Below are 16,904 nucleotides of genomic sequence, written 5' to 3'. Positions count from 1 at the left end.
TATTCTTTATTGAAGCTGGGAGGTGGTTGCCTACACCTTTAATCCAAGTGCTCTGGAGGGAGAAACTGTGGATCTCTGTGAATTTTAGCCTACTTGTGGATAAATTGATGCTCCAGGACATCCAGGGATACTCAGAGAAACCCTGTAAAAGTACAAGAAACTTAACAAACGCTGAATAGATTGGGCCAAAAAAGTTCCCTTGCCACATAATAACCAAACACCAAACATACAGAATAAAGAAAGAATATTAATAGCATCAAAGGAAAAAGACCAAGTAACAAATAAAGGCAGACCTATCAAAATTATACCTGACTTCTCTATGGAAACTCTGAAAGTCAGAAGGTCCTGGATAGATGTTCTACAAATGCTAAGGGAACATGGATGCAAGCCCAGACTGTTATACTCAGCAAAGCTTTTAATCACTATAGATGAAAAAACAAGACATTGTATAACCAAACCTGATTTAAACAATACATATCCACAAATCCATCCCTACAGAAAGTACTGAAAGGAAAACTCCAACCCAAGGGAGCTAAGGACACTCACAAAAACATAGACAATAGATAATTCCACCTTACCAAACACCAAAAGAAAAAGAGGTGGGGAAACCCACACACAATACCACCACCAAAACCAAATCAAAACAAACAAGAATTAGCAACCAATGGTCATTAGTCTCCCTCAAGGTCAATGGACTTAACCTGCCTATAAAAAGACACAGGCTAACAGAATGGACATGAAAAGAGAATCCATCCTTCTGCTGCATACAAGAAACACATCTCAACATTAAAGACAGATGTTACCTCAGAGTAAAGGGTTGGGAAAAGAATTTCCAATCAAATGGACCCAAGAAACAAGCTGGTGTAGCTATCCTAATATATAACAAATTAGACTTCAAACTAAACTCAATTAAAAGAGATGAAGAAGGGCATTTCATATTCATCACAGGAAAAATACATCAAGAGGAAGTCTCAATTCTGAATGTCAAAGTACCATAGGAAAGAACTCACATTTGTAAAAGAAACATTACTAAATTTCAAATCACACATAAAACCTCACACATTTACAGCACTAGACAGGACCACCAGACAGAAACTTAACAAAGAAACAAAGGAACTGACAGAAGTAATGACCCAACTGGGTTTAACAGATATCTATAGAACATTCCATCCAAACACAAAAGAATAAACCTTCTTCTCAGTGCTACACAGAACTTTCTCTAAAATAGACCACATGTTTGGCAATAAAACAAACCTTAACAGACACAAAAAATTGGAATAAGCCCCATATCTTATCTGTCCACCATGGCTTAAAATTAAATTTCACTAGCAACACAAATTACAGAAACCCCACAAATTCATTTAAATTGAACAGTGCTCAATTGCATCACTCCTGGGTAAAGGAAGAAATAAAGACTTCCTAGAATTCAATGAAAATGAAGGCACTACATACCCAAACCTATGGGACACTCTGAAGGCAGTTCTAAGAGGAAAGTTCATAGCACTAAGTGGCCACATGAAGGAACTGGAGAATAGTCACACTAGAGAATTAACAGAACACCTGAAAGCTCTAGAACAAAAAGAAGCAAGCTCACCCAAGAGGAGTAGATGCCAGGAAATAATAAAATTGAGAGCTGAAATCAGTAAAGTAGAAACAAAGAAAACAATACAAAGAATCAATGAAACAAAGAGTTGGTTCCTTGAGAAAATCAACATGACAGACAAACCTTTATCCAACCTAAACAAAAGACAGAGAGAGAACATGCTAATTAACAAAATCAGAAATGAAAAGCGGGATATAACAACAGACACTGGGGAAATCCAGAGAATCATCAGGTCATACTTTGAAAACCTATACTCCACAAAATTGGAAAACTTAAAAGAAATGAAGAGTTTTCTGGATAGATATCACTTACCAAAATTAAATCAAGATCAGATACATAATTTAAATAGATCTATAACCCCTAAAGAAATAGAAGCAGCCATGAACGTCTTCCAAGCAAAAAAAGTGCAGGCCCAGATGGTTTCAGTACAGAATTCTACTAGAAATTCAAAGAAGAATAATACCAATACTCTTCAAATTGGTCCACAAAATAGAAGCAGAAGGATCACTGCCAAACTCTTTTTAGGAGGCTACAATTACCTTAATATCCAAACCACACAAAGACACAACTAAGATAGAGAACTACAGACCAATCTCCCTCATGAACATTGATGTAAAAATACTTAGTAAAATGCTGGCAAATGGTGCTGACTTTGGCAGCACATACACTAAAATTGGAACGATACAGAGAAGATTGTCATGGCCTCTGTGCCAGTATGACACGCAAATCGCGAAACGTTCCATATTTAAAAAAATATACTGGCAAATCGAATCCAAGAACACATCGCAAATTTCATACACCATGATCATGTAGGCTTCATTCCAGGGATGCTGAAATGTTTCAACACACAAGAATCCATCAATGTAATCCACCATTAAACAAACTGAAAAAGAAAAACCACATGATGATCTCACTAGATGCTGAAAAAGCCTTTGACAAAATTCAACACCCCTTCATGGAAAAGGTTTTGGAGAGATCAGGGATAACAGGAACATACCTAAACATAATAAAGGCAATATACAGCCAACCGACAGCCAACATCAAACTGAATGGAGAGAAACTAAAGGGGATTCCTCTAAAATCGGGAACAAGACAAGATTGTCCACTCTCTCCATACCTCTTCAATATTGTACTTGAAGTTCTAACTAGAGCAATAAGACAATAAAATGAGATCCAGGGGATACAAATTGGAAAGGAAGAAGTAAATTTTTCACTATTTGCAGATAATATGATAGTCTATTTAAGTGACCAGAAGAATTCTATCAGGGAACTCTTATAGCTGATAAACACCTTGAAAAAAGTGGCAGGATACAAGATTAACTAAAAAAAATCAATAGTCCTAATATATATAGACAATAAATGTGCTGAGAAAGAAATCAGAGAAACATCACCCTTTACAATAGCCACAAACAACATAAAATATCTTGGGGTAACCCTAACCAAACAGGTGAAAGACGTGTATAACAAGAACTTTGAGTCTTTAAAGAAAAAAAAAAGAAGATACCAGAAAATGGAAAGATCTCCCATGCTCTTGGATAGGTAGGATCAACAAGTAAAAATAGCAATCTCACCAAAAGCAATCTACAGATTCAATGCAATCCCTATCAAAATTCCAGCACAATTCTTCACAGAGCTTGAAAGGACAGTTTTCAACTTTATATGTAAAAACCAAAGACCAAGGATAGCCCAGCGTTGGTGGTGCACGCCTTTAATCCCAGCACTCAGGAGGCAAAGGCAGGCAGTTCTCTGTAAGTTCGAGGCCAGCATGGTCTACAGAGCAAGTTCCAGGACAGCCTCCAAAACAATACAGAGAAACCCTGTCTGGAACAATAAAAAAAAAACTTCATGAGGCATCACCATCCCTGACTTCAAGCTCTATTACAGAGATATGGTAATGAAAACAGCTTGGTACTGTTACAGGTAGACCAATGGAATCAAATTGAAGATCCTGATATTAACCCACACACCTATGAACACCTGATCTTTGACAAAGAAGCTAAAACTATCCAATGGAAAAAAGAAAGCATCTTCAACAAATGGTGCTGGAGTAACTGGATGCTGGCATGTGGAAGACTGCAGATAGATCTATATCTATCATCATGCAGAAAACTTAAGTCCAAATGGATCAAAGACCTCAACATCAATCCAGTCACACTGAACCTCTTAGAAGAGAAAGTTCAAAGAACCCTTGAATGAATTGGTACAGGAGACCACTTCCTGAACATAACACCAGTAGCACAGAAACTGAGACCTGCAATTAATAAATGGGACCTCCTGAAACTGAGAAGCTTCAGAAAGGCAAAGGACACAGTCAACAAGACAAAATAGCAGCCCACAGAATGGGAAAAGATATTCACCAACCCCACATTTGACAGAGGGCCGATCTCCAAAATTTACAAAGAACTCAAGAAGCTAGTCACTATAACACGAAATAATCCAATTTGAAAGTGGGATACAGAACTAAATAGAGAATTCTCAATAGAGGAGTTCTTAAATGGCTGATAGACACTTAAGAAAGAGCTCAACACACTTATCCCTCACGGAAATGCTAATGAAAACAACTCTGAGATACCATCTCACTCCTGTCAGAATTGCTAAAATCAAAACCACCAATGACAGTTTATGCTGGAGAGGATGTGGAGAAAGGGGAACACTCCTTCACTGCTAGTGGGAGTGCCAACTTGTACAGCCACTTTGGAAATCAGTATGGAGATTCCTCAGGAACATGGGAATCAGTCTACCACAAGATGCAGCAATTTCACTCTGCCAGCCTACAATCCCACTGCCAGAGAGTCTGGGAAACTGGCAGGACCCTAAGAGAGATATGCATGGTACCCCGGAGAAGGAGAAAGGGATGGGATCTCCTGAGGGGACTGGGAGCATGGTGGGAGGGGAGGAAAGAGGGAGCTGTGGAAAAAGAGGGGGCAAAGAGGAGGGGAGAGGAGGAAATGGGGGAGCAGGGAGGTTGCGTGGGGGAAGAATAGAGGAGAGCAGGAAGAGAGGGAGTCATCATAGGTTTGAGGAGAGATCGGGTACTCATGACATTTTCAGAGATCTACAAGGATGACTCCAACTGGCAATCTAAGCAATAGTGGAGATGCTACCTTGAAAGCCCTTCCCCAATAAAGAGATTGATGACTACTTATATGCCATCTTAGAGCCTTCATGCAGTAGCTGATGGAAGCAGAGGCAGACACCCACACCTAAACTCTGAATGAACTTCTGGAACCCAGCTGCAGAGAGGGAGGACTGATGTGCAAAGGAGTCAAGACCTGGCTGATGAAACCCACAGAAACAGCTGACCTGAACAAGGGGGAGCTCATGGACCCCAGACTGGTGACTGAGAGGCCAGCATGGGACTGAACCAGACCCACTGAAAGTGGGTGTGAGTAGGCCTTGGCAGTCTAAGGAGCCTTGGCTCGTAGATCAGTATCTATCCCTGGTGTACAAATGTACTTTGGGATTCTCTCTTAGCCTGGACACATGGCTTAGAATCTGCCCGGGATGACATGACAGACTTTGAAGATCCTCCACGGAAGATCCCACCCTCCCTGTCGAGCGGAGAGGGGATGGGGTGAGGGTTTGGGGGGGTCTGCTGGAGTGCAGGGGAGGAGGGGAGGGAGAGGGAGCTGGGATTGGCATGTGAAGCAATCTTGTTTCTAATTTAAATTAAAAAAAGGAAAAATAATTTTAGATTTTAATCTAATAGAAAAGTTACAATCAAAATTTAAGTAATTAAAGCTCCACAGGGTCTTCTCATTTCATTGATTTATTTCTGCCTCTTCATGAGAAGGTTAAAATCACTGATTAGAAATAAGAGACAGTTGAATTCTAGTCAAGCCATTCATGCCAGTCCTTAGTTAAGGAACAAGTGATTATGCTATGCTCTCATGGTTGGATACTATAGCTGTTTTAAGTCAGTCACTGGGCACGCAATGCCTCTGATACTTGTGATGCTAAAGATGAGTTTTTGGTAAACAGGTGGGGTTCGGGTTTGCTGAGTTCCTTTTATTTCTTTTGATCTTTCCTTGAAGCACTTCTGTGATGGGTTAACATGTAATGGGTAGGTAGGTTTATGGGGAGGGAAAATACTTCTAAGACTGCTAACAAGCAATGGGTATTTGACTTGTTATAAGATTGTGCAGAGAGAATACAGTATTTCATCTCTATTTAGATTAACTAATTTTAATTATAGCAATCATGTTGGTTATTAAAATTAGAATATTTGAAGTGTTGAGCTTGAACTCTTTGATTGGTGGCATGCTCGCACCCCAAGAGAGAGCCCCTCCTTTCCCCAAGCTCTTATCTCCAGTCCCTACTACATACCTGTGACCACATCTGAGTGGGCGTGGCCAGTGGTGCAGGTCTGTCTCTACACTTGAGCCCACATCACTAGGTGGTCATGGGCACATACACCTGTGACCGATGCTCTGCGGAGCAGACAAAGGTGCATTCCAGAGATCACTAACCAACCAACATAGCCAAATGGTAAGTATAAGGTTCAGTTTCACCCCAGAAGATGACTCAGAAATTGGTTTAAGCCAATAGAAAGTACTTATTAGACTACCGGAGACTGCAATGGGTGTCTAGAATCCCACTGTAGCCCAAGTCTTCCTCTAAATAAGTCTGCAAGATAGGAACCATGTGCTGGGTTCCCGTATTCCAGTTAAAAAGAAGCAGAACTGCAAGTCAAAAAAAAGCAGGCTTAGTGCATTTGGAGACTTCCCCTAAGTGTGGGCACAGACGGGTTAGTGCAGAGAGCAGAAAACCCCGTGCACACAGACAAGCAGAGAATCACTACCAGAGATTTGCCTGTACTCTCTAAGTTTCATTCTAAAGCTCTCAGTTAAACATTACAATGCTGCAATGTTTGAATGAGCAGGCTTTTAGTTTATTACATATGTGGTTGCTAAAGTATGAACTAAAAAATAAACCCTTACTGATGGAGACTATAGAAGTTATTGTGCTGCCGGGCGTTGGTGGCGCACGCCTTTAATCCCAGCACTCGGGAAGCAGAGGCAGGCGGATCACTGTGAGTTCGAGACCAGCCTGGTCTACCGAGCGAGTTCCAGGACAGGCTCCAAAGCCACAGGGAAACCCTGTCTCCAAAAACCAAAAAAAAAAAAAAAAAAAAAAAAAAGAAGTTATTGTGCTGCTCGATAAAATACAAGGGAATTATTTGTTTCACAATAATTGACAGGTCCATGTTACTTGGATTCTATGCTTAATTATACACAGTTTTTCCTCTTAAGATTTTAAAAGATACACCATGGTTATTACCTAAAATCATGTCTAAAAAACCTACAGATTTAGAAAATCAAAATCTAATAAGAGACTGTATTTAATGCTCTTAAGACATCTCTCTAAAAGGACAAGGAACGTGTATTCTACATACAAATTCCACATATTCCTCAAAGATTATAGCAATCCCAGTTGATACAGATAAAATGTCCAAGCTTGCTATCACTAACGAGCTTTATTAGATGTTTCTCATCTATTAAATATTTTAGCTGGCCTGGCTATTTATTTATTTATTTATTTATTTATTTATTTATTTATGGTTTTTTGAGACAGGGTTTCTCTGTAGCTTTGGAGGCTGTCCTGGAACTCGCTTTGTAGACCAGGATGGCCTCGAACTCACAGAGATCCGCCTGCCTCTGCCTCCCGAGTGCTGGGATTAAAGGCGTGCGCCACCAACACCTGACTATTTATTTAAATTTGGATGACAGTTTAGTTGATGGACTAAGATGCATCAGTCTTCTGGTCATAATGGATTGCTCTGGATCCCGTTTGCACACCCACACCTAAAATGGGTAACCTGAGAAAAATTAAGACTCAATATTAGCTCATGTGTAAATTAACCCACAGAGGACAAAGATTATATATTCTATCTCAAGATTTACAAGCTCATTGGATAAGGTTTAAAAAATTCTGTAAAAACTGAGGTTGGATTACATTGATGAATTTTAGTATGTTGAATTCCCATCCCTGCATCCCTGGGATGCAGCCTACTTGATCATGGTGGATGATTGTTCTTGGATTCTATTTGCCAATATTTAATTGAGTATTTTTGCATCAATGCTCATGAGGGAGATTGGTCTGTAGTTCTCTTTCTTAGTTGTGTATTTGTGTGGCTTGGGTAACAAGATAATTGAAGCCTTGTAAAAAGAGTTTGGCAATGTCCCTTCTCCTTCTATTGTGTGGAATACTTTGAGGAGAATTGATATTAGCCAGTCTTTGAATTTCTGGTAGAATTCTGCACTAAAGCCATCTGGCCCTGAGTTTTTTTGGTTGGGAGACTTTAGATGACTGCTTCTATTTCATTATGGGTTATAGGGATTATATTTATATATATAGGGGTTATAATTTTGGTGATATCTATTCAGGAAATGGTCCATTTCCTTTAAATTTTCCAATTTTTTTGGAGTACAGGTTTTCAAAGTATGACCTGATGATTTTCTGAATTTCCCCAGTGTCTGTTGTTATGTTCCCCTTGTCATCTCTGATTTTATTAATTTACATGTTCTTTCTCTGCCTTTTGGTTAGGTTGGGTAAAGGTCTGTCTATCTTGTTGATTTTCTCAAAAAAAACTTTTTCATTGACTCTTTGTATTGTTTTCTTTGTTTCTACTTTATTAATTTCAGCTCTCAATTTTATTATTTCCTGGTGTCTACCTCTCCTGGGTGAGCTTGTTTTTTGGGGGGGTTGTTTTGTTTTGTTTTTTGTTCTTGAGCTTTCAGGTGTTCTGTTAAGTGTGGCTATTCTCCAATTTCTTCATGTGGGCACTTAGTGCTATGAAATTTCTTCTTAGAACTGCTTTCAGAGTGTCTAATAGGTTTGGGTAAGTTGTGTCTTCGTTTTCATTGAATTCTAGGAAGTCTTTTATTTTTTACTTCTTCCTTTACACTGGAGTAATGCAATTAAGCATTGTTCAATTCCCATGAGTTTGTGGGGTTTCTGCTGTTCTAACTTTAAGTCATTGTGGTCCGATAAGATACAGGGGGTTATTCCAATTTTTTGTATCTGTTGAGGTTTGTTTTATTGCCAAGCATGTGGTTGATTTTAGAGAAGGTTCCATGTGGAGCTGAGAAGAAGGTATATTCTTTGTGTTTGGATGGAACGTTCTATAGATGTCTGCTAAACCCAATTGTGTCATTAATTCTGTTAGTTCTTTTGTTTCTTTGTTAAGTTTCTATCTGATGGTCCTGTCCAGTGGTGAGAGTGGGGTGTTGAAGTCTCCCACTACAAGTGTGTGGGGTTTAATGTGTGATTTGAGTTTTAGTAATGTTTCTTTTACGAATATGGGTGCCTTTGTATTTGGGGCATAGATGTTCAGAATTGAGACTTCATCCTGATGAATTTTTCTTGATGAATATGGAATAACCTTCTTTATCTCTTTTAATTAATTTTAGTTTGAAGTTTAATTTATTAGGTATTAGGATTGCTATGCCTGCTTGCTTCTTAGGTCCATTTGACTGGAAAATCTTTTCCAAGCCCTTAGCTCTGAGGTAATGTCTGTCTTTGAAGGTGAAATGTGTTTCTTATATGTAGCAGAAGGATGGATTTTTTCTTCTTGTCCATCCTGTTAGCCTGTGTCTTTTTATAGGTGAGTTAAGACCATTAATATTGAGGGATATAAATGACCATTGACTGTTGATTCTTGTTTGTTTTGGATTACTTATTGGTGGTGGTATTGTGTGTGAGTTTTTCCCCTTTTTTGATTTTTGATAACATGAGATCATCTATTGTCTATGTTTCTGTGAGTGTAGTTAATTTCCTTGGGTTGGAGTTTTCCTTCCAGTACTTTCTGTAAGGCTGCATTTGTGGATATGTATTGTGTAGACCTGGTTTTGTTATGGAATGTCTTATTTTCTCTATCTATAATTATTTCCAGTATTGCTGGGTATAGTAATCCGGGCTGGAGTTTGTGGTCTCATAGTGTTTGTATAACATCTATCCACAACCTTCTGGCTTCCAGAGTTTCCATGGAGAAGTCAGGTGTAATTCTGATAGGTTTGCCTTTATATGTTACTTGGCCATTTTTCTTCACTGCTCGTAATATTCTTTCATTATTCTGTATGTTTGGTGTTTTGATTATTATATGGCGAGGGAACTTTTTTCTTTGGTCCAGTGTATTTGGTGTTCAGTAAGCTTCTTGACTTTCATAGGCATGTCCTTCTTCAGGTTGGGAAAGTTTTCTTCTATGATTTTGTTGAATATGTTTTCTGCACCTTTGAGCTGGGCTTCCTCACCTTCTTCTATACCTATTGTTCTTAGGTTTGGTCTTTTCACAATGTCCCATATTTCCTGGATATTTTGTGTTAAGGATTTGTTGGATTTAAGCTTTTCTTTGGTTGATGACTCTATTTCCTCTAGTTAGTCTTCAGTGCCTGAGATTCTGTCTTCTATCTCTTGTATTCTGTTGGTTATGTTTGTATCTGTAGTTCCTGATCATTTATCCAGCTTCTCTATTTCCAGCACTCCCTCAGTTTGTGTTTTCTTTATTGTCTCTATTTCAGTTTTCAGGTCGTGAACTGTTTGAATTGTTTCCTTCATCTGTTTGATTGTTTTTTCTTGGCTTTCCATAAGTGATTTTTGGATTTCTTGCATTTTTTGGTTTGTTTTTTCCTTCTATTTCTTTAAGGGACTTTCTCATATCTTCTTTGAAGACCTTTATCATTTTCATGAGGTTGTTTTGAAGATCATTCTTTTCTGTTTTATCTGTGCTGGGATGTCAGGTCTTGCTGGTGTAGAGTCCCTAGACTCTAGTAGGGTCATATTGATTTTTCTGCTGTTGACTGTGTTTTCATATTGCTGTCTTCCCATCCCTTCTTTCAGTGGGAGCTCGTGGGGTCTCTTCCTCTCCTGGTGAGTATGGGTATACTGTTCTCTTTTAGTGTGTTCAAGCAGGTCCAGTACTCCGATGGGTCTGAGACATGCTAGGCGAGAGGCAGGCCCAGAAATATCCAAGCAGGAAGATTTGGGAGTTGGGGCCCCGAGAAGAGCCCACACTCACCTCAAGCTCAGGGTGTGGGGCAGAGGGGACCCAAGAGTGAGGTGCATCCACAAACTCTTAATAATTTATTTAACAGCCAATCACCTGTCAGACCAATGATGTCAACAATCAAGTTCAAATTGAGATTCTTATTTTCAGCGTGGTAGTCAGGGGCTGCAGCTCAGGGCAGCATGGAGGTAACAGGATGGAGATGGCCCCTCCTGTCTGCTGGAACAGAAGGGTTGACTATGGAAGGGAACACGGGCAGCGCAGGGACAGGGTCCTGGTGTACAGGGCTGGGCTGGGCCCCCAGTTCTTCACACTGAGCCCAAAAGGGTCACAGAGAACATCAGACACTGTTGCTGGGAGTCACAGGACAGCTCTGAACACAATGCTACCCTGTCCATGCCAGGCAGCTGTCTTCAAGCTACAGAAAGAGAGTCATGAACAATTACTGTGAAGACAACATCCCAACAACCCACCAGTCACTCACAGGTGATTTGTGGAATCCCTGAAACCCAATCATGTCCATTTTGTCCCCCCAGGTCCCCATATCAGGTCCAGAGTGTCACCTTCACAGTCTGGGAGAGACATATCCAAACTCTGGGAACTGTCCCTGCCTAGTGAAATATATATATATATATATATATATATATATATATATATATATATACTTCCCTCTTTTCCACCTGTGAGAAGAAAAGCTGTGAGAGACCAGGGATGAGCCCATCCCTAGGAATTTTCCTCAACCTACAGAAGACCCAGGATAGAGACAGGAGCAATGGGGGAGGGTGTGTGTGTGTGGGTGTTTTTCCATGAGGCAGAGCACACTTCTGAAAGGGGGTGAGAGAGAGCTCAGACCTTGCCCTTTCCTACCTGTGTTTCTCCTCATCTTCCTCACAACAATCACCAAGGCTCCAATGATGGTCACAACTCCAAGGAGGACCAGAACAGCAATGACTACCATGATGGGGACAGTGGACTGAGGAGGCTCTGGGAATGGGAGGACAGGGTGGGAAGGTGAGGGTCACAACCCCTGCTCTCAGTGTCACCCTTCTCAGACTCTGCAGAAGGCTCCAAATTTCCCTGACCACAGCTCTGCACCCACTCCCTCCTTGCCCCATCTCAGGGTGAGGGGCTCAGGCAGTCCCTCATGCTGCACATACATGTGTATTTCTGTTCCTCCCCAGAAGGCACTACCAGAGATGCCCACTTCTGGAAGGTTCCATCCCCAGAAGGTCTGGTCTCCACCAGCTCCATGTCCTGAGTCTGTTCCTCCTCCTCCCTCTGCCAGGTCAGGGTGATGACAGCAGGGTAGAAACCCAGGGCCCAGCACCTCAGGGTGACATCACCTTTAGATCCAGGATGATGGGTCACATGTGCCTTTGAGGGATCTGAGTGGAAGATTTATGAAATCCCACAACAACAAGATAAACCGAAATCTGCAAATACATGCTAAATCAATGATGACACCCTACTATGTGTCTGAACACTTCTGATTGCCATTACACTAGTGACCTGCAGGTAGAGCTGGTCCCCATAATCACAGATCTGCACATTTTCCTGTGGGGGGGCAGAAGCTAAGAGAATCAAATGACCCCGCAGGTCCATGTGGTCTTCCTTATGTGATGTTCTACAGCATAAGTTAGGAGCTAAAAGATTGGAAGGAGGAATGGAAAGTTCATATCAAAATAAGAAATTAGAGGCACAGGATACATAAAGGGTACCCCCAACTACTGCTGTCACCATTGAGGCACAACCACTGTGGCCATTTTGCTGACCAGTATTAACTGTCCAAGTGACCAGCCATCGCCAAAGTGTGCAGCAGAATTTGGGTGAACCTCTGTCTCTGCTAGAGAAAATGACTCCCCAAGCTCTGGGTCTGGGGGATAAGATACAAGGTGTTGTCACCCAGGATCCCTGGAAGCTGCTGTAGCGGCCCATGCAGCATTTACTGGGACACAGCTGTGCTCCCAGGGGTGTGTGGATTTTCCATGTCATTCCAGTCCTTGAGTTTCGGAAGACCCCGTCTCTGAGGAAGTTCAACCCCTAATTCACTGGGGGCAACTCTGTAACTTGTTGGGGCTGAGATAGAGCAAGGGGCTCTGGCTGGTTAATTCTGGCACAAAATAGTAAAATAGTTTAAATCGCTGGAGTTTTTTCTCGTTTAAAGAGAACACTGACTTAATTTGTCTAATTATCCAGAGCATCAGCATTATCCGAGCATTGGCCCCTGGAGAGACTGATACCCATGATAGTACAAGAGGAGGGAGAGAGGCAGCAGCATCTCAGTGAGGGAAAAAAACTGAATAAAAGCAAGTGGAGAGAGAGAGAGAGAGAGAGAGAGAGAGAGAGAGAGAGAGAGAGAGAGAGAGAGGGAGGGAGGGAGGGAGGGAGGGAGGGAGGGAGGGAGGGAGGGAGGGAGGGAGGGAGGAGGAGAAGAAGAAAGGAAGGAAGGAAGAACGAAAAACCCACAATTTAGGATTCTCCCAGGGTGCCCCATAAGTGCTCATTCTCGGAATAGACAGAATTGGGGTGAGGGAGGGATGCAAACCTCACTCCCTGGAATCTGTGCAAAGAAGACAGAGACAGGTACGTGACCCCAGCTGAGGGGGTCTCTGCTTCCTCTGGACTGAGCCCAGCCCGAGGGCAGAGGGGGGAGTTGGCCGTGGCCCCTGCATCTGTGCGCAGCAGGTGGTCCTTCCTGGTCTCCAGGTGTCTGTGGAGCCACTCCATGCACTCGCCTTCCAGTAGGCCCTGTATCTCTCTATGGCACCAGCCTGCTGCAAATTGTGCCTGGAGATCTGGGCTGCTGTGTCCATCCAGCCATCCAGGTCTTCAGGTCGTTGTTCAGGGCTATGTAACCCTGGTCCTGGTAGGCATATTGATGGTACCCACGGAGGAGGTGCCCATCCGACCCCACGTGACAGCCGTATATGAGCTGGATGGTGTGAGAGCCTGGGGGCGCCGGCGGGGATGGGGGAGGACCCAGAGAGCAGCTTGGCCCACCCGTCTCACCCCGAGGTAACCTGCATCCCATGTCCCGCCCATCCCCACTTTTCCTGGCCCTCGGCCCCGCCCAACGGTGGATCCTCTAAACAGAAAGGGAAACCGGATCCCTGTCCCTGCTCTCCTCCTCCTGGACCTTGGGTTTGGAACCTGGGGCGACTCTGGCCTGTACATAGGGACTTAGAGGGGTGTTATCCTCTGACCCGGGTTCACTCACCGCCCTCGGTCTGGTTGCAGTAGCTGAGCAGGGTCCTCAGGCTCACTAGGAAAATCTACTCGCTGTCCTCGGCTTTTCGTGTGTTCCTCTCCCAATACTCCGGTCACTGCTTCTCCTGCCACCGCACCCGGGGATCATATCTGGGAGCCTCCGCATAGCTGTCGAAGCGCACGAACTGGGTGTCGTCCACGTAGCCTACAACAATGAACCGGGGCTCCCCGACCCCAGGCCGGACACGATGGTGTAGAAATTCCTCAGCTAGTGCGAGCCTGGGGGCGGAGCCTGGTGAGACCCTCACCCTCTTCCCGGGACCCGGGCAGGTGCGCGGGCCGGGAGGGGAGCGGGGTGCGGGCCTCAGGACGATGGTGGAGAAGGGACAGGAGGGTCTGGCTGGGTAGTGCGGGAACGCGGCTTCCCTGGTGCCACCCCGCTCTCCCCGCAGAGTTTGTTTTCCTCCCGACCCCCGCACTCACTCACCCAGGTCTGGGTCCGGGCCAGGGCGGCCGACAGCAGGAGAAGCAGTGTACATGGAGCCATCACCCCCTTCACAGACCTGGGCGCCTCCGAGTTTCGACGTCAGCTTGGACTTAATAACCGGAGCTTGCGGCGATGCTGGTTCAATCTCCGGGATCTCCATACCCAATGTGGGTGAGAACTGCAGAGTTATAATCACTATTGTAGCAGAAAGACCTGACACAGGTAGGAGCTGGAGAACTAAACTGGGGGACATTGGCGATGCTGGAGCCCTGGGCTTCTGCACTGCAAACCTTACCTGGGGACGAACGCTTTGCCTCACCCTGCTCTGCTGGACTGAGCACTGTTTGTCATGGTGTCTCTGAGCTGCCTAGAGCCAACTGCTAGTCAGGTTAGTCAGGATGTGGGCAGAGATCAGGGCCACTCGGGAGTGTGCAGAGGAGATCAGGGCCACTTGGGAGTGTGCAGAGAAGATCAGGGCCTCTCAGCTGTGGCTCTAACCCACTCAGTGGCCTGAGATATGGGAGCTGATATTCTAATTATCAATCTTCATCCGGGCCTTGGGAAACAAGGAGGACCCCAAGAGAAAAGCTCATGGTTCCCCGAAGAAGGGAAGGGGGAAAAGTACCCCTGAGCAAATTACTAGCACAGGCAGAGAGAGGAGGGTGAGGGAAAGGGGAGGAGGGGGGGGTAGGAGAACTGAGACAAGGGGGGGAATAGAAGAGGTCAAGAAAGGCCATGCCTAGATAAAGGGAGCCAGAACAGGTTTGGAGAGAGGTCTGGCACAGAGGAAATGGTAGGGGATCCTTAGGGATGACCCCAACTAAGAATCTAGGCAGTGGTGGAGAGGCTGCCTTTGATGCCCTTCCCCTAGAATGAGACTGAGGACTATCTTGGTTACCATTCCTAGAACCTTGACCAAGTGGCTGACAGAAGCAGAAACAGGCACTCACAGCTGAGCACTGAGTCACACTCCCAGAATCCAGTTGCAGAGAGGGAAGAGAGATGACCAAATGAACCAAGTGGGAACTGGAGATACCCACAGAAACCTGACCTAATGGGAGCAAGCAGACCCTAGTCATAAAGCAGGGGAACCAGCAATGGACCAAAGCAAGACCTCTGAATATGGGTACCAGCTAGGAGGCCAAGGCAGTCTATGGAACCTCTAACAGTGGACCCATGGTTTATTCCTAGGTCACAAATGGACTTTGGGAGCCCTTTCCCTGTGGAGGGATACTATTGCAGCCTAGATACAGAAAAGAGGGTCTGGGCTCTCCCCCAAATGATGTTATGGACTTTGATGATCCCATGTGGAGGATCTCACCATCCCTGGGGAGTGGGTGGTTGGTGGGTTGGGGGTTCAGTGGGAATCATGGGAGGATGGGAGGGCGAAGGAATAGGGGGATGGATATGTAAGCAATAGTGTTTCTAAAAATAAAAAAGAGGGAAAAAAGAAAAGGTGGAAACACTCTAAAATCAAAATATATACTTCCTATAAAAGTATTTACTTCAAATATAAGGAAGCAAAGTGCTAAAGGTGAAGGAATTTTTCAAAAAGATTCCCTGTGAAGAGAGTTGAACATGATGACGGCAGCTAATAGAAAAGTTAATTCTGTAAACATGCAAAACAAAGAGTATTAACAGATGACCAAATGGTACATTTCCAGAAAGCTATATGATCAAGATGAATGCATTTCCTGAAAATAGTTTCCAAATCTATGAAACATTCCATGACAGAATTGTTGGAAGCAAACAGACAATGATGCAGAGAAGATTCAACGTCCCCCTTAAGAACGAAGACTAGCACAGAAAACCAGTAATGACTAGCAGGCTTGCAGAGAATCATTCATATAACAGAAGACGCCCAGTGTTCTCAAACTTCAATCAGCATGCTATACTGTGGCACTTTCTTAGGAGTACAACAGGTCTTCAAACCTACTAAAGATCAACGTTTAAAAGTATCTTCTCCTAGAATCTTGGATGCTAACAGCATCAGTAGATAGAAAAGAGAAAACAAAACAAAGACATGTGAATACTGCCTCACTCAAATCATTATAGCATGTTTTCATTCAAACATGTGAGAATACACGAAATGATGCTTATGTTCTGTGAAGATTCTAAGTAGTTTGTACCAAGATCTTTTTTGTTTGTTTGTTTTTGCACAAGAGAAAGACATTCTTCGAAAATCACCAGAACTTCACATGGAGCATAAATGAAAGGTACTTAATTCTTGCCAATGGGATAAACATGGAGAGAAAGTATCAAGAGAAATGTCTCTTTGCCCGAGGATTTCACTTTAACCGTGAGATGTGAGACCATTTCACATACAGCTCAAACACATGAATAGTAGTTTTCCTAGGAGCCCTGAGGAGGAGCGAGGGAGACTGCAAGAAACCATTTGCACCACCAGAACCCTCACTGCTGCAGTTCTCCAGCAGGAGATCTCTGTGAAATTCACTGTGAGCATGGCTGAGACATTCCCACTCCTCCTACAACAGACCAACAGTCACAGCATTGATACACACACAACAAACCCTGACATAAAATGAGTCTGGCCATGTGTAAGTAGACAGGGAACTTTTCTTCAACAAAAAGGAACATTTTCT

General features: G+C 43.4%; 1 non-coding gene across 1 annotated transcript; it reads left to right on the top strand.

The window, feature by feature from the left end:
- The first annotated feature begins 2,246 nt into the window (after positions 1-2,246).
- On the top strand, positions 2,247-2,352 carry LOC121135429. Its single transcript, XR_005872554.1, has one exon. It is a non-coding gene; the product is annotated as a U6 spliceosomal RNA (small nuclear RNA).
- The last annotated feature ends 14,552 nt before the right edge of the window (positions 2,353-16,904 follow it).

The sequence above is a fragment of the Mesocricetus auratus genome, unplaced genomic scaffold, assembly GCF_017639785.1.
Source record: "Mesocricetus auratus isolate SY011 unplaced genomic scaffold, BCM_Maur_2.0 Super-Scaffold_100037, whole genome shotgun sequence".
Lineage (NCBI taxonomy): Eukaryota > Metazoa > Chordata > Mammalia > Rodentia > Cricetidae > Mesocricetus > Mesocricetus auratus.
This window is presented reverse-complemented; position numbering and strand designations above follow the sequence as displayed.